Source organism: Labrus bergylta, chromosome 14 (assembly GCF_963930695.1).
Source record: "Labrus bergylta chromosome 14, fLabBer1.1, whole genome shotgun sequence".
NCBI lineage: Eukaryota > Metazoa > Chordata > Actinopteri > Labriformes > Labridae > Labrus > Labrus bergylta.
In genome coordinates, this window is record NC_089208.1 from 18,162,166 (window position 1) to 18,181,321 (window position 19,156).

The following is a 19,156-nucleotide window of genomic DNA, read 5'->3' on the forward strand; positions in this document are numbered from 1 at the left end:
AACATGATAAAAATGCAAAATAAAATGTTGTGATGTGAAAAAGCAGGGTTTCTCTGACACTTCTTGCTCACACGGCACATCAGGAGGGGCTGACTTAGCTTAGCTTGATTTGACGAGCAGGTTTTAGGTAAGCAATTTTTTTACTGAGCCAAAATGATATCAATCATTTGACATTAATTCAGGGTTAGTAAGATTGCCACCTCCATTGAGTAAAAATATTCATATGAGTACAATTTGTATCCCAATATAGTGTTGGAGGGACTCGGTATCCTCTAATACTGAAGTCTAGGTATCAGAATAAATATTGGAAAGGTAAAAACTGTTCTGGATCATCTCACCTCATCCTCAACTTTGCTGAAAACCTTTTAACCTGTGATCAAGGACAAGGACTCAGATACACAAGCATATGTTCATATTCAAAAAGCATGTACAACATTTGAGAGAAATGTTCTTAACATTTTTGCTCATTTATTTGCACTCACTGTTGTTCCCCTGTTTACATCTCACCAGCTGAATTTGCTGTATATTAAACATAAGGCTGGTGACAGATGAAAGCCAAAATGAAGTGCTTAAGGGAGTAAAAACTTCACTGGTACCAAGCCTGACATTCTCCCCACAATTAGATGACATATAGGCTTTATGGCTGTGAAACCTTATCAGCACATAAATTAGCCAGTGTTGTCTCAATCCAAGAAAAAAAAAAAACTGGAACTTCATTTTCCAGTAAACGGCTGCATTGTGTAACAGAAGTTTTTGTACAAAGCTTTATGTCGCCTTCACTTTCCCTCTGTGTCTGTACATTATGTGAGAGAGACGGGGGGCTGACAGATGGCTTAAGGTCCAAACTCACCACCTCGCGTGAGTAGCGGACCTCAGACCCAGCTCTCACCCCGGTCTCTGCCCCGGGGTCCAGGCCTTAACCCAATCAGAGGGATGGGTAAAACAGACACACACATGTGTGTATTTACATACATCTGCTAAAGCTATCCCTAAGGGGTGGAAGGATTGAAAGGATAAGACTGACAGAAAAATAGATTGACATGACTGGCGGAACAAACCAAGACCAAAAGAAACCAGGAAAATATTAATTCAAAGGCACGAACTCAATCAAGTTTTCTATGATCCCTAAATCAGATTAAACTCCTCTCCTCTCTCTTCGCCTCCTCTGATACTGTGAATACAGACCAGTAATTAGACTAATTTCCACACAGCTGACTCACCCTAGAGGTGGTCAGTATTAAACTGTATGCCAGATGGAGAATACTGCGCTACAAAGCTGAGATCATTGTTGATAATTCCCTTTTTCCCACCGTTCAATACACGAACAGTAACATTGAGTGATGGAACATGTGGGAGGGTTCGGTTGGCTGTATGATTGCTTCCAAGTGTGTGAGCGACAAAGAAAAATGGGGCAAAGATTGTTGAAATATTCAGCTACTAATCAAAAAATACAATTTGACTCAAAAGGATATTGTTCCCATTAACAAAAAAAAAAAACATGATGAAAAGAAAATAACTCATTCAAGTCATGATAAAAAATGATGTTGTGTATGGAAATATTCATCACAGAGAAACTAGTAAAGCAGCTGTGCTACAATGCCAACTTAACCATGACCAAAATGCTCAAAGGAGGTGGTGGGGATACGAGAAAGAGGGCTGGTGCCTAATGTGATTATATTGGCTTTAATTGATCAGGACATTGGAGTGAGGTCAAGGGGGGCAATGGAGTTAAACAAAATACTATGGAGGGGTGTGTTACATGAGAGTCTGACCCTAACCTCATAGACCCTGCCGGGAAATGCTACCCAGACCCATGTGTGTACACCGAGCCCCTGAGGTTTACTGCATGTATAAACACGCCCAGTACTTTATTGTTTATGGCGGTTTCATGCAAGTTTAAGTCTGGCTCTGGACACAGGTATGATAAGACAAAGTAAAGGAGAGGAGTAAAAGTAGAATAAAATGTCTCAGAAATGCAGACAGAGAGTGTGGACTTTTTGAGACCAGTGGATAGTAAATCACAGTAATAGTTCCCTTTGAAATTTCCCATAAGAGAGAAACAGCCAAGGGACGCCGCCGTCCAGCTTAATAGTGCAGATTAAATCTCTATAGCTGGACTATAAACGGACGTTTCTCCATTTCCATAGGTCTGCTACAACCCGCGTCTCACATTACCCCTGTCCTGGCTCTGTGGTCTGCTGGCTAACCAAACCTGACTCCCAGCTCCTTTGTCTCTCTTAGGTGGTGTTAATGCTAGACCAGTGGTTCCCAAACTGGGGTCCAGACATTGTAAGGGCCACTTGAGGGGCTTCTTAGGGGTCCCCATCATGTGAGACCCAAAATAAATCAGCCACATTTAGAAATAGTTATGGAATCAAAGCCATCTGGTCCAATTTAAATTGAAACTAATACGCCAATATTGTCATTCCATTTTATGAGCTGAGATTCAAAGAACCATAATGAGCGTGTACACGGCTTAAAAAATGTAAACATATTTTGTATATAACTCATGAGCCATCTTTCATTGGACTGAATGGGGCACCATATTGGAAAACTTCATTGCCAGATTTGAATACAAGCCACAAATCAAGACAAAATTGGGAACTAATTCAAAACACACTTAGCAACCCTCAGTAGTTTAAATAAATTGTCAGACGGGTTCCTTCAGTGATTAGAGGGAAGGACTATAAAAGAAGATGAAAGAGCCAATGAGATATCACAAATTGGTTCTAAAATGTGGTATCAAAACCTTGATTTTCTACATTTTGGCCATCACCGCTGTAGTTTTTTAAAACTAGAAGTGTCCATATTTGGTGGAGAGCTTGGATTAACATTGCTACATCGTTATTCTTGTTGATAGCCCAGCGACTTGTAAATCGCAGGTAGCAATGCCCAGAGAATACCTTGCTCTATCCTCAATTTTGTTGTTTATCTTACCTTTTTTCCCTAAATTGATATCAAGCTATTTTGAAAATAAGTGAAAATAGCAATTGAGAACATAGGAGAAAATAGTAAACAAGGTAACTATTAAACTGGAAATGGGTCTGAGTTCTAAAATGGTTTCTTACAACTGCACTTACATTTAAAACCAGTAGAGTTGAGTACATCCAAGAGGCTTCATCCACTTCTTTTACGTCTCAGTCTGTCCCATGATATGATCCATCTGTGCATCGGCCCCTCTCTTTATACTGTATTTACCTTAGCTGCTAGAAACATTTTGTACCCTGTTGGTCCTTATATATTCAAACATCTATCAAACATGCTATGTTTTTCCTTACATACTTTGTTATAGCTAAAATGAGATCAACTTTTAAGTTTTTCATTCTGTTTGATACTAAACCTGGCAGCTCCTAAATGTCATTCAAACTTTTCTTTGCATTCTTGTCTATTTCTGTCCTGCATGAATATGAATTCAGGTGGAAGTTGCGGCTAAGCCTGGAGGATGGAGCTGTCAGCTGTAATTTTGTCACACACGTTGGGATGTAAATGTCCCTTTGTCTCTCACACCTGAGAAACTCCGCCAGATCTGACACGGCCATCCTGTTTTTGCCCAGCTGAGCCCAACCCTATAGGCTTAGAGAGGGACACGAGGAGTACCCCACCCCTCTTTCTTCCATGCTAGCTTTCCAAAAATGGTAGAGACTGATGGCTAAACCAGGCCAGAATGTTTACGCCCTTGATCCAGGTCTTAGATACCCATACCTTTATTGCTCCACCCAACAGAAGAATCCAAAGGAGACTGTCCAAGAAGCCTAAACTGGGCTGTTTTTTGGTTGCAAAAGTTCAGTCTTTCCATACGCAAGCTGTCAGCCATGAAATAAGTGTGTGTCATTTTTGTGTACCAGCCAAGGGGACCTCTCCATGCATGTGATTATACAAGCCTTTTTATTTGTGAGACCGCACTAAAAATGTGTCCATATGTGTTTGAATGTGGGTGAAGAGGTCAACAGCGTCAGGGGAGAGGCAAGGCTGCACAGTGAGCGCATACATACAAAAATGAGTGAATGACTGATTTATTAGGTGAATAATTGCCACAGCTCCCCTCTATCTTGGCTGAAGATCTTTGTTGGATGTTCAGTTTTTTGTGTGTTTGTGTGTGTGCTCATTAGTGTGTGTGTGTGTGTGTGTGGGTGGGCAATTTGCAACATAGCAGTATTAAAATGGAACACTCAGCACGCCAACTCCATGAAGACCACCAGCAATGCATTAACCTTGTATACCAAGATATTGAGACAGAAAAAGCATGAAATCGAGTGTATAGTGTGTTTGCCAGTCCACCTGCACGCCTGTCCATCCCATTTTCATCTCTACGTCCTCTACTACTTTTCTGGGGGCGAAAGTGCAGTCTGTTTTATTTGGTTGAACATTTTAAAACCTCAAAGCAAGATATTCTGCTCAGACCCGGGTTCGGATTTTAGCTTCGATCCGTCCTTTTCTCTTTGCACTCGGCCTGAAGAGACATGAGTGCATAATTGTATCGGTTTCCCTGGTGACCCAATGTATCACATTTAGGATTTCAGCCAAATGCTCTCTGGTGTATATCATGCCTCGCTGATGTAAGGCGAAAAAGAGAGAGACACACTTATACTCTGAGACGCCTAGAGAGCCGAGCCAAAAGTGGTCTTATTCATCAAACCTAACCTTGCGAAAATGTGGACCTGACTAGAGTCCTTTAAATCATCGGGATGAGCTGGCAGGGGGGAAGAAGAAGCCAGATTACTTTATTACACGGTGCACATAGCTAAGCAGTATTGGAGCCATGACTGAAACCAAAATGAGATGATGTGAAAATGGGCGGTTAGGAAAATAGAAAACTTTCCTCCAAAAATAGAACAACCTGTTTTGTCTTTTAAAGATGTAAATCTATTTGAAGGATACAGGTTTAAATCCGGCATTCATTAATGAATAAGCTTTTCAGGATTCTGTGATTTATTTGTCCTATACAGAGTCATGGATTTTTTTTTTTAACTCCCCATTGAGAAATAACACCTGCTCTGAAATACTCAACAATCCATTGACTGGACTAAAAGACATGTTGGCACCCCTCACTCCTTTGAGTCTTAACCTAATAAAAAACGCTCTGAATTCAGAACCTTAATTATGTGTTTTCAGGGCCGTGTGGCAAGAGGACATTAATTAAGCTAAATGATCCGTCCTTTACAAAACATCTTGCAGCATTCATCAAGGAACAAGCAGTAGAATTAGCTCCCACTGCGTGAAATATAGGTGTGCCTTGTGCGGAGCTGTGGGCAGCCTGGACCTCGCTACGGGGTTCACATCCACTCTGCTGTGAGAGAGAGGCAGCTGGAAGAGAGGCCAGACTAATGTGTAAAATGGAGGATGTGAAATTGGACGTCTGCTTGGCAAATAAATATAAAAGAATAATCACCCACAGGAAAAAAAAAAGAAGAAAGAAGGCGCCCAATCTATTCTATGTTGTAGTTTTCCATTTTAGAAGCAGGACCCTGCCTCCTCCTCCTCCTCCTCCTCCTCCTCCTCCTCTTCCACCTTCATATTTCTCAGACAGCACAGGGATGGATGGGGCTTTCTAGTGGCACTTGGGGATTAGAAACGCACACATGAACACACATGGATGCACACACACATGCTTGTCCTAACATCTACATGCTTGGGAGCGCCACACGTGGTTAAACACACACAAGCAGAGAGGCTGAGGCAGCCTGAGAGGTGATTGTTACCAGATGAAGAAAGGAGGGGGGGGCTGGGGGGGGTCATCCATCCAGCCGCACTCTGTGACAGACAAAAGATTGCACCAACTTCTCCTCATCCTCTCCTCTTTGTGTGTGTGCATGCACATATGTGTGTGCGAGAGAGGGGTCTTTCAAGCATGTTTAAGTAGTTTTTTTAAAGGGGGAAGGGGCTCGTGTCTTTAATTAAATGAATAAGGGCCCCATTTCTCTGTTGGGTTAACTGGCAGCTGGCGTATGAGTGTCCCATTCAAATAGAGTGACATGTTTCATTTGACAATTAAGAAAACAAAGGACTCCATTTAGAGCCACAGTTGGAGGCTGTGTATACTGTGTGTGTGTGTGTGTGTGTGTGTGTGTGTGTGTGTGTGTGTGTGTGTGTGTGTGTGTGTGTGTGTGTGTGTGTGTGTGTCCTTGTCAAGATTCTGTTATGAACTGAAACAGACAAAAAAAGGGGAAGTTGAGCTGAAACAAACCTGAACCATCAGTTCTGATAAGAAAGAAAAGATGGCGTAAGTAAAGCCAGGCCGGACAAGAATGAATGTGAATTTACCTTTCTGCTAATTCAAACCATCAGGCCGAACCTACTGCTGTGCCAGTCAAACTGGCTCATGCACCGAGTATTTACAGTTTTGGAAAGCAAAATTACCTCAGTTTACCTCAAAGCAGCGGTGGACCACATGGGATTTAAAGGTGATGCAAATAAAAACCGCACATGTTGTTTCTTTTCTGCGGGCTGAGGGTCGTTAACCTCAAATTTAGTCCCACTTTAAATGTTGGGAATTCAAGCTCAACACTTATCTATGTACCAGACACGATCTGTCTAAAAATTGTGCATGCAGTTATGCAAACAAATTGTGCATTTGTGTGTAAAGAAGGGAAAAGAAACACAGAATGTTTCCCAGCATTAAAGCCTGATTCCCAAAGAGGTGGATAAAGATCCTTTCGGCTGTGAAAATTCACCTCACACACAGTATGATTACGTAATTTTTCAAATTCTGACACATTTTTCCGTCCTTCCTTCTGAAGTCTCTTTAATCTTTGATTTTAATTAGATTTAAAATGTACTTTGATTTTTTTTTTTTTTGAGTGGCCCCAGAAACCAAGCTAGGGTTTTATTCTTTTTTTTGGCTCTGTGAGGCAGAAATTCACATTAACCCTTATCATAAGATACAGACCACAATCCTTCTCCCCCTTATTTCCCTCTGTCTCCCCATCTTTCCTTCTCCTACCCCCTTCTCCTCTGTACTCCCTCCCTGTGGTCCTGCGAATCCTGTTACCATGGTTACCGCTGCATATTGGCTCCAACCCCTTTGAAAACCATCCTGCTTCTCCCCACCCAACACACACACAAACACACACAAACACACATGCATAGACACATACTCTATGGATGAAGTAATGGGTGATAATCCTTCACAGGGTGAATGTTCATAATGATGAGTCTGCCTGCTTGTCTCTGTGCCCAGTTAAAATAACATGACCCCCACTCTCCCCGTGACAGCCATGAAAAACATCTTTAAATGGAAGATTCCTCCCCTACACACGAATTTCAGTCTGCACTCGTTCTCATCTGGTCCTATTTATTTGCAATTACAGAAAAAAGTCCTGTCATCACCATCATCTTTTCATCCAATCATTAGTCTTTCTGGAGCTTCATTGTGGCATTTTTTGATACAATCCTCAGTCGGCATTTTGTAGAAGATAATGTATCCTGCACAATAGAGAGAATCACAGGGCTTTGAGAGCTAAAACAAAGAAATATTTGTGTCCATTTTCTCTCTTTTTCACTAGGAAATTCTGTTGTTTGACCTGCACAGCTGGTCTGCCCACTAGCCGTCTGCTCCACATTGAATTCCCCTCTGCACTGCTCTACCTTTTAACAAATAGTATGTGTGTAAATGTGTGTGCAAGCAGTGAACGTGAGAGAGACATAGCCTGTTTCAAGGGCATACTCAGACAGATAGAGGTGAAGTCACACAAGCGCACACACAAACACACACACACACAAACACACACAAAGACACGCGCGCACACACACACACACACACACACACACTCCCAAATACTGAAGTAAGCTGTGATTAATTGGCTCGGCCCCACCTCCTCTGACCTCCTTCTACGTCTCTCATTGTCATGGTAACCGTCAGCACCTCCGCCACATCCTGCATTCATGCTTTCACACCACATGCTGCTGCATCATTTCCATCATTCCCTCCTCTCACTGTCATACCCTCGCTCTCTGTGATGCTCCGACTGCAGAGCTGCTCAGTACTTTCATATATGCTATATATATATATATATATATATAGATCTAAATTGTAAAATGGTCATAGAGTATAATTATTTTTTCTCATTAATAGCTCCATTAAACCATTGATTTTTGTATATCATTATATTTTATTAATCTAAAAGAGCCAAACAACTTCAACATTATTTGACATTTTTTTGAAAAAAATAACTCTTTGGATATTAAAATATGCCAAAAACAGATTTTGGTTGCTTTATAACATCATTTAGACGTCGTTCTCTATTAAGACAGGTTTCTCCTTATAACTACATGTAGCTAAATACCGCTGTATTATATGTTCAGGTACAAAAAGGACCAGCTTTTGATCAGTTAAGATCAGACTGTTGCAATTCATAAGTGTCACAGTTTGCTTTATTACAACATACAGCATGCATATATTTTTGTTACAGGTTATCCACAAGTAAGCAGGACATCTGTTCTTCACTTCCTCTGTTCTCAATTGCTCCATCTGAACAACTTAAAAGAACCATTCTTTAGATAAGAAACAAAGACTCAGGAGGAGAAAAAAAAAAACCTTATATGGATTCACATAGGCCCTTGTATCCGGTATTAGAGTGGCAGATCCGGCACTCCAAGATTCTTGCAATCAAGCAGCTTCTCTATAATCGTCCCCTGGAGCAAAGCACAAAATACTCCCAACAGTCTGCCTGTGGTGTGGTTGTATGCCACTGTGCACGTGTCTGAGCTTTTGTGGGGAAGCATAGATGTGTGGACATGCATAAATGAGTGTGTGTTTGTGTGTGTGTTCAAATTGGAGAACACTGCTTTGAGTAATGCTGCATCAATTATGTGGAATGATTTTCAAAAGACTGCAAAGCTGCCCAGTCTGGTATCATATGGGGTTTTCAAAGAGCTTGTCTGAACGACTAAAGGAAGGTAATTGCAACTATTTTAAAATGTGAACACATAGAAAGGGGCATGGGTTTGAAAGTAGTTGTATGAATATGCGTTTATAATTGAATATGTAACTTTTCTTACAATGTGTATACACGGGTATATTTTGTTGGGGTCTTCATGCTGCAGGTCACCCCTGGAAAAGAGACCTCTGTCTCAGTGGCTCCTTAGTGCTAAAATAAAGGAGTGAGTCCCAGCTATATGTCAGGTAAGATATATTACCTCATTGTATGTATCGTAATGTATGATCATATCGTGCCATATCTTATGTTATCTTATATATACTGTATATCTTATACTTTTTTGTAACTACCCACAACTTTATACCTTTAATCAACCTAAGGACTGTGAGATAGGTTGCCACAACTGCCAAGTACATGTAGGGGTCAAAACACACATTTATATTTATGCATTAAGTTTGAGAAGGTCTTTAGTGGACACAAATGTAATATAAGGGCGCGGTCACACTGGCAATGTCCCATACCATGCTTAAGCATGATTGTATGTCTTGTGTAAGATGCATAACTGTGATTGGCCTTATATTTGAGAATAAAATACTACTGATTTGTACATGTATCTACAAAAGAGGTAGTTAATGATACAATGCTTCAGATGTATCATTTAAGCAAATGCCCATTTTGTAAAGCACCTTTACTGATACATGGCTAGTAACCAATAACATGTCCTCCTCCATTCTGGGTGCCAATACATGAGTGGGGCATCAGATTCAATGGCAAATATCTCCCCTCTCATCTTCCAACTAACCAAATGTTCCCACTTGCCGCAACAGTCGCGCTCCACTGAGCCATGATGTGAAAACATTAGGCTGCACTGAGTGACATCAGCAAGGACACCAGATGTTGACATTTAAAGATGGCTGCTGCAGCTCCCTCCTGTTGACAATTTCTTTGATCCCTTTAATGGCAGCAGTTCAACATATTCAAGCAAAAGGGGAGTTGAGTGTTTGCTGGCTTCAAATATCCAGTCTCATACATGTGCTAGCAATGTTTCTGTATCAGGGTAAAGATCTTCTGTTTTTACAGCGGTACAGTTAAGTGTGTTAATGTTTACTGCCGTTTTTTCCTACACGTTGATTTGAAAACATCATCTAGGAACTTTTCTACCGCTTAATTCTGCACAACGGACATGTTATTTCAAAACCAGCAGATTTATTCCAAGTAGTATAAAGAACTTCCTTAACTGTACTCTGCACACCAGGGTGTGTTAGGCCGCAGTAAATCTGATCCAAAACCTCAGTGCTGAATTTGAGCCACATGCACAAAAATCTTGGTTCTCCTGAATTGACATTAAATCTGGATCATCCTTACCATAAAAGTTAAATCACTTACAACAGCAGGACAGAAGACAGGCCAAAACATATGATTTACCTTGCCGAAGCCAACACCTATCACTGAGGCCAGATTCCTGTAAATGTACTCAGTGTGAGGTTAAAACAACATATAGCAACTACTGTTTCAGGTCAGAAGGATTCATCCTGGATTCCTTTACAAGAATCCAACAAAAATATGTTATGAAAGAGCTGACTGAAAGACATGAACTCTATACAAAAAAAAAACCCCTTAGTTGTACAGTAGTCCTTAACAGTAGTTTTCACCAACTCCAGGCTGGGAATACTGAAAGACAGAGTGACAGGCACTATGAAGAATCCCTTTTCCTTAATAATGAGTTACAGGAAGGTTGGTCAGAAAAGGATAGACCACCCTGAAGTAGCAGAAAATAGCTTGAAGCAAAAGTTTGATTGACCAAAGTTGTCAAGGATATTTAAAACCAAGAGCTTAGAGAAATAATCAAACCATTATTGATGAACGGAAAGCTTGGATGCATGTATTTCTAGATATATTATTAGCTTTTTAATGTCAGTGGAGCTTTACAAATATTGCTGTGAGTGTTCATTGAAAAGCATATCATTGCCATTTGTGCCGACATGATTGATTTGTTAGACCTTGGCCCAATAAGAAGGCTAGACGAGACAGCAATAAACACAGTGGTAGATTCTAAATCATCCAACACAAACTGACATGGCAGTCAATTTGACAGAAAAAAAGACTGAGGTTTGTTCCTAATCTCAAGGCTGCTTATTAAATGAATACGCTGTTTGTTCTGCATGTATGGGTTCACTGAGTCCAGTGGGCGACAGAAGAGAGGACCTCGACTATCTGTCTGGAGATGGGGCTTTTGTTGAAGGAAAAGACAGATGTTTGGGATGTAGAATAAGTCTTCAATCAATTTTCTTTGGTCAATTGATTTTCTGTTCCAGTATTTGAATTCTCTTCCTGATCGCCTCTCCATTTGTTGTCAGCACTCTTTCATTCACTCCTGTCCCCTGGCCCCCGCGGCGGCTCAAGATTTGTAAAGTTCATTGAAACAAATCACAGCAGTTGCCCAAGTCAAACACTGAAGTTATTTCCACTCGTGTAGTCCTTCCAGCCCTGTCTGACAGACCACAGCCAGCAACCACAAACACACATGTATGCTCACATTCACGGAGGCCCAAAGTGGAAATAAGTCGGACTTTTCTGTGGTTCTTATCCCTACTGCCAATGCAAAATGGTTTTTACTGTACTGTGTTTGTCTCTATCAAAATCAACCAACATAACTTTGCATTTTATCTCATTTAACAGTATGAACTACTGTAGTAGTTCACTTAGACCCAAGACCACCTAAATCGAGACCAAGTCAAGACCAGGCCAAAACCAGTATAAATAGAACACTACATGACTGACTTAGAATTAAAATGATGCAAAAAAAGATTTTTCTTTGTTGGAGAGCTATCTAAAGAGTAAAACATACTGGGAGATGATACAGAGACCTTCAAAAAGTCTGAAGATCAAGATGAATCTCAAATACTACAACTTCAGTATGTAGAGCTCAGTTGAATCCACAGAAAGTTTTTTTTTAAAAAAGAGAGCAAAAAGGGAAATAGCAAGGGACAGTCAGTTGGGAAGCAGTAATAGATTCTTTTTAAAAATTCCACGTTGGGAAAGTGGAAACTCTCTCTCTCTCTGGTGTTGCTCTAACCTTTCATAGAAATCTCATGGTGAGAACTATCCGTATAAAAGCCCAAGTCAAAAGAAAAGACAATATGAGGTGCACGCATGACAGAAATGCATCTGGGAGATGTAAAGAAAGTGAGAAATGAGATGTGGACCATATTGAATATAAAATCCTCTGTGTAAGTCGGTGCCGTTACTGTGATCTCATATAGACCAGGCGAGATCAGCGGCACTGTTTAATATTGTGTCTTTTGGCACCATAAACGCAACACTAGATCTGGAATACCGATGTTTCCCACTCTGCTTCCCCTAGCTTAGCTCCACGTTTGAGTTCCTGAGGTGGGAAGGTAGAAAGAGAGGACGAAGGGAGATGATTGAATGGATGATTCATTTGAGAAAACAAATATTCTGTAGAGTCTTGCACAGGCTTTGACCCCCGAGTGGAAAAATAAATAGCGTGAAGAGAGCTGGGACAGACACAACAACAGAGGAGCAGAGTCAGCCTGATAGCAGCTCCACAGCCGTGCTACAACACTTACACACACACACAAACGCACACAACAAGTGTATCGTGCATTTGAGTAGTGAAAAAATCTCAACAAAGAAAAATGAATCATTCACATATTTTATCACACAAACAATCTGATGACAGAAAGAAATGTCTGGTCACACCCAACTGTGACTTCAAATCTAACATCTATAGCTCTGTTAAGCCACAATGACAGAATCGGATACACTGGGAAACCAGCGCCTTCATCGCCCTTCAACCCTAACTTATTGACCACCTGCTGTCCCAAACTGCAGAACCCCTCCCAAGGCAAATACAATCTAAAGAAACTCAGGAAGCATACTAATTTACACCAACTTAACTCAGTGTGTCACGAAATTAGATTAGTGTGACCAAATGAACTGTGGAGAGCCCCCGGATCACCTGCCGCTCGCGTGTGCTGGGTGTGTGCAATATTGAGTGTGCATTCAATTACAATGTGTGACTGTGTGTCTACACGCATGTGGGTGTGTTCCTTTCAATCCACTGTAGGGGCGACAGGGAGGATTCGAGCATTAGGGGATACAACTGTGACAAAATGGAGGTCCAGAAAGAGAGAGAAAGGATGTCTGGGCGGCAGATAAGTTTGAAAGGAAACACAATGCAGAAGCAATACAGGAGAGCTGGAATAGAGAGATAGGCGAGGAGAAGAGACAGAAAAGCTGTAGGTGTGTGTGTGTTTGTAGTTAAGTCTGTGTTGTGTATCGACAATCCTGCCTGCAGCCTTTTGATACCTCTGTGTTTTGTCTAGTGGAGCTATTTCGGCTGTGTTTTTGTGCTCAAGTTGAATGTGTCCTCCATGCAAAATCGAAGTTTTGCAAATCCCAATTTTTTTCCCCCTACACACTTGAATTCATTATTGTTTGGTTTAATCACCAAATACTCAGGCATTCATCACATCTGATTCAAGAACAGCCAAACGTGTTGCGTGGTTAGGTTTTTATAGAAATGCTGAAACAATATGTTGATTAATTGACTTGTTAAAAACTAATCTGCAACAATTTGATAATAAATTGTGTAACCATCCATTGACCAAAAATTGCTCCAGCATGCGGTTTTCTAATTTCCTAAAATTAAGGATTTGGTGTTTGTTTTTCTGATTGTTACAACGAAAAAGTTTTGAACTGTTGGTGAGAAGAAAACAGGAATTTATGAATATCAACTCTGCATTTGGGAAATTGGGATGGGAATTTGTTAAATTCCTATGAAAAGAAGAACCACTAAGGTGTTTAAATACTGCATTTTTGACTATTGGTAAAGCTAACCTTTAAACAAGTCCACTGAGGCAGAGGGGGTTTTTTTGGGACAATGAAGACATGTCACTGCACCATGATGGAAAATGAATTGTCTCCATATTTCTGAGCAACAATAACAGAAGGAAAAAAGAGAAATACTTTCCATTCTTGATGGTCTCACACACTGATGGGAGATTGATTCCTTTAAAGTAGCAGAGGGGGGGAAAAGTTGAGACCAATAAAGGAGCCTTAACCTTTAAAGCCCATGAGACGTGATGTTAAAACCAAGGAAAAACACAATGGAAAGCGTGAGACTCAGTAACAGATGAGATGAATAAATGGAATAGAAACCAGTCAGAAGAGAGTGAGAGAAGAAAACCCCTCGTTGCCATATGGTACAAAGTATTGGGCTAAATGAGGCGTAAGGCCATCCTCTCCACAGAGGCAGTGCCCAGTCAGATCACACATGAATGAACACTGTGATAGGTTTCAAACACAGCATATGCCAACAACTAGTGATATGGAACCAAACAACTGCTTCTGAGGGGAAAAAAGAAAGGAGTTGGAATAATTTACACAACCTGGGCCAGAAACCAACTACCACCAAAAGGCAGAAAAATGCATTAGAAAGTAGTCTGTGTGATAAGCATTTGAAGCTGATTCCAACTAAAAAATATACTCGAGGAGAGAGAAAAAGAGAGTGAAAAGAGAAGAATCTCGAGAATCTAGACGCTTAACTCTTAAGTCTTGCATCTTTTGTATATAGACTAATTTAAGTGATAACTAGTTTTGGAGTTAACCATTAGTTTGTTTTTCTTACGAAGATCGAAAAGCTCCATTCCAATCATTATTGTAGCCAACATGTCCTCAGGAGCTACTCTGTCAGAAATACAACAGAAGGACAACTCGTGTATCTTCTTGCAGCACACACCCACTAAAGAACAACCATAACAAGACCTAGAATCTACAAAGTTATCAGCTCTTTGATGCTTTACTTTCAGAATAGCACTTTGAGCTAAATGCTTACATCATACATACATCATTGTTTATCATGACAGGACGCTAACATTTCCTTTTTAGACAGGATAATTCACGTAAAGTACAGCTGTTGTCAGTTTTATTTAGTAATACTTAGCTTAACCTGATGATGTTACTTGAGAAGAAAGAAGACCACCAAAGTACTTCCAAGAGAAAACGCATGTGCAGTATCACATTTCACACTAATCCATCCAATAATGGTTTAGATATTTCAAAAAACACAGAAAAAGTAAGTTTAAAGGGAAATGAAGGTGCCTCCTTAGTATTTTTTCTCTAATGTGTATCTGTGGAAAATGAAATGAAACTCAATCCAGTAGTTGTTGAGGTAGTTTAACCACAGTGTTGGACTGACAGACCAAACCGCCCAACACACCAATGTTACAATCTCAAAAAGGAACACTACTACGCGTGGGCTAATACAAAGCAAACCATTCATTTTAACATGATATCATAAAGTTAACAACTAAAGCCCACCTGATTATGAAGAAAGTTTAAGGCATGAGCATAAAGCCATGATTGATTTTTCATTCATGCCATCTGAGCCTCCAGTGACAAACAGGTGACGAATATGTAGCAAGTGTTGATGGATGTCATAAGAATAGTTCACATAGCAGACACACCATCCTGATCCCTCGTCACACACATCCTGTCAGCGCTGGCAGCTGAGAGACGTGTGTGACGAGGTAAGAGAGGGACAGAAATACAGAACCTTAGAGAGAGAGAGAGTAAGCGTATCAGGATAGGGGCCAGCTGTTAACCGCTTGAAAAGATTCACCAAACTTTCGATCACTGGTGTCTTTTTGTGTGTGAACCTGACCATTTGTCATCAGTGATCACCTGTTCGGCGCAACTGAGGCTGATGTGGTGACAGTGATCGTTCCAACCTGCATCCTTATCCTCTCTTTCAGTGATCGTGGCAAGTTAAACACACTGACAGATTAATTAAAACACACAAGATTAAGTTTCAACAGAGCAGGGCTGTATCAAAGCACAGCTGGCACTGTAGGAGAACAGGCAGGAGGGAAGACATCAAGTGGACAATAAATTTAATCCTACCCCCACACAATTTCAAGCTTAATAAAAACTACAATGTGTGTGTTGCGTGACTGGGTTGAAGGAGAGCGTGCAAACTCCAAGTGGAGGCCGTGGTTAGATCTAGCTTCAGTTTCCATGGGCGCAAAATTCACTTCGATACCAGCTGGGACACCGGCCCGGTGTTACAGGAATCTTAAACTGAACACCTTCCTGTTTTTATTGAGTCACCTTATGTCTCTGTTTCTATTAGTTTATCAAATGTGATTTGTCTCAGTTTGTATGTTTTAAATATGATCACTCTTTCCTTATAGAGTCATATAGAGTTTAGCCATGGGGTCCCAGACTTTGGACTTCAAACTTAAAGAGGCTGATTGCTCTGACAGGCAGAGGGGCTGTGTTTATTTAAGTGGTTTTGCAGGAAGTTCAGGAGGACTAACTCCACCTGTCAAAAGAAACCTGTCTCCTGCATGTTTTTGCTCTATTTCAGTCAACTTCACACCACCCTCACATGTTTTAGTGTTAGTCTTTCCTCCTTCGTTTAGCATGAATACGAGCAAGTCTCAATGGGCAAGAAACTTCAGACTGTCAATCAAAATATGAGCTTTACAGGAAGATAAAGTTGCTAGAACAGAATTAAATCCCCATTATCAGGTCAGTATTTCACCTATATCTGTGGTTGCTGCACGAAAAATATCTTGATAATAATATCTGCATTCCTATTCCACTTACTGCAATATTGATGGCTGAAACTGTTGGAATATTGTGGGAATATGTGGGAAAATTGTAAATACTTAATAATACTGAGCCACTAATGTACAAGTCTTACTTTGGGATAAAGCTCAAGTTAAAGACGAGTATAGAAAAACAAGTAGCAAAATCTTCAGGATGTCTTTATCCCTCAAAATTGTCCATTTTAAAAGCACGCTGTCTTGCCGTTCTCTACCAACATGCAATGAAGTACCATGATGTAGTGTAACTGCAATGCCAGCAACCTGTTCTCAATGTCTTGTACAACTCCCAGGTGAACACATCTGTGTGTCTGTCAAGATGATTGAGTGTTGTTGAACAGGCTTGACCACGAAACCACATGGTGAACATCACAGGGGAGATTCATCACCTGCTGAAAGCAAGTTTCATGGCTTCAATTGTCTACACAAGTACACATACACACATGTTTGACACACAGGTATGCACTTGAATGTAAACACAAGCAAAGAGCGTTCTGTTTTGTAGTCTACTTCTCAGAAAGTGTATTTCCATTTTATTAGTTTCTTTTGTTAACATTTCATTAATATTAGTATAATAGTTTTCAATTATTTGTATTCATTTCTAATTATTGTTTTATTCATTCTCTATCCAATGTTTCTTCATCTGCTCATCTTTTGATGTTTTGGTAGGCTATACTTCTTTTCACTCTTGGCATGTCACTTTCTGTGAGATCTGCAGTGGCTTTCTAGTGGCTGCAGGTCATGCCCAAATCGAGCATGTCATTGAATATGAAAGAAGCTCTGCAAGGCACAACCTACACAGGAAGTAAATTATGCATAGCCTCTCAAAAACCCAAGTAAAACATGGATGGAAGCACATCAATGCATTCAAACAGGCCCCACACAGCAGATCATTTCAGCAACTTCTTTTTGCGAATACAAGTTTTTAAATAATCAAAAAGCTTGACTTTTAAATATGCTTTCGACTTTGTCACAGGCTAGAGTTCAAGCAGTTCTCATGATCTCTACCTTCACAGGATATGAACAGGAATCAAATGAGTGCACACACATACACACACAAACACACACACACACAAATGCACCATAACCTCTCCTGCCTGGGAAATATTTCAAGGAAGCGGAGGTAGAGGAAAGCAGGGAAACCAAGAAATAAATAACTTCTTTGTGTTGCTGCTACATAAACAGTGCAGCATATTACAGATTACTATAGCAGCCGAACTGATAAGAAACTGCCTACACACTGGTGCTGCATGTGCATGTGTGCATGAGTAGAGGATACAAGAAAGAAAAAAAGGAAAAAGAGGAAAACAGATGAAGAGAATGGTTCAAGACAAAACAACAAAAATGTGAAAATTGGAAAACTTTAATTCAGGGATGAGAAGTTTGGGCAGCAAAGAGAAAGACAATACTATGCTCACAGATCATATTGCTTCAAACAGTTCTTTTGTATCGATTTCCTTATTCAAATTTTAACAGCTTGCTAATTTTCCTTGCTTAAAATTCAAACTAAGCCAGCCCGGCCAGTATAATAATTTGCAAAGCCAAGCAGTGATTGTTATCTATTGTAAACATTGGTACAATTCTGAGAACATTTTGCCTTCGTCTTGCCCTGTTGGGAACATGACAAACCCATGGAACCTGATTTTCATGCCAAATAACATCACACAAAAATGTAAGCTTGGCCTACCGGACCAGCTAACTGTAGTCTTCACTTTGTCACTATCTTGACAGAGTAAATACTTAATGCTCCACGATCTCGACAGTTGGTTGGCAAGCAAATTGAGAAAATTAGAAAAATCTGCTGCAACATCCATTAATAGGTTGTGATGTCAGGTCTAACATCATCTTGTGTGTGTGTGTCCTATTTGAGTGGCCTCATATTCCATTGGCCAAAAAAAAAAAAAAAAAGGTTTACTCCAACTACAATTATCCTGAAAATCACAGTCCCTGTGGGGAGACTCTCACCCCGAGAATCTTGGCTCGGTTCGAGCAAGCCTTGAGGAACGTGCCGGAATGAGCATATCAAGCCTTATTCACTCACTTTAGCATACTGGAAAACCACCCGTGATGTCTGGCATGGGATTACGCCTGCACCTAGTGCCAGAATAACTGCCGGCTAGGAATAGAAAAACGACAACAGTTGATTACAACAGTTGCAACCACTGGAATCAAGGTCCAAGGGGTTGATTGAGTTGGTAGAATGTTATAATAATTCAAGAGAGCAGCCTAATTAGAAAGCAAATTACAAGGTTCAATAATTCATGAATGGACAGAGTGAATCCGTGATTGGAAAGACAGCTCAAAAGTAAATCATTGTATTGCTATTTTCATCCACATCCTACTTTGTACTTTTTCTCAATCTTTTCACAGGTCAATCTGCCTCTATTTGTAGTTTTTAAATTTGTGTATCAGATATCAGCCTATCAGATCAATTGCCTTCTGTCTCTCCTAAGGAATATGCCCACATGCAAGTTTCAAAAAAATACCAACCAGACACCTTTTCAAGTACACAGTAAACAAAGCTTCAAGAATGTAACATGTATGTATTTATCTATACCAGTTCTGGTGATCTGAGTAGAAGTCAAACATATTTCAGTAACACCGCTGCTCTTATTAGTTCTGGCAGCAGGGTTTTTCAAAATGCTG

At 40.3% G+C, this 19,156-nt stretch overlaps 1 protein-coding gene across 1 annotated transcript in view; it reads right to left on the minus strand.

Moving 5' to 3' along the window:
* Window positions 1–19,156, minus strand: part of LOC109988390 (protocadherin-16-like) — an 86,530-nt gene that overhangs the window by 50,577 nt on the left and 16,797 nt on the right. The window lies entirely within an intron of this gene.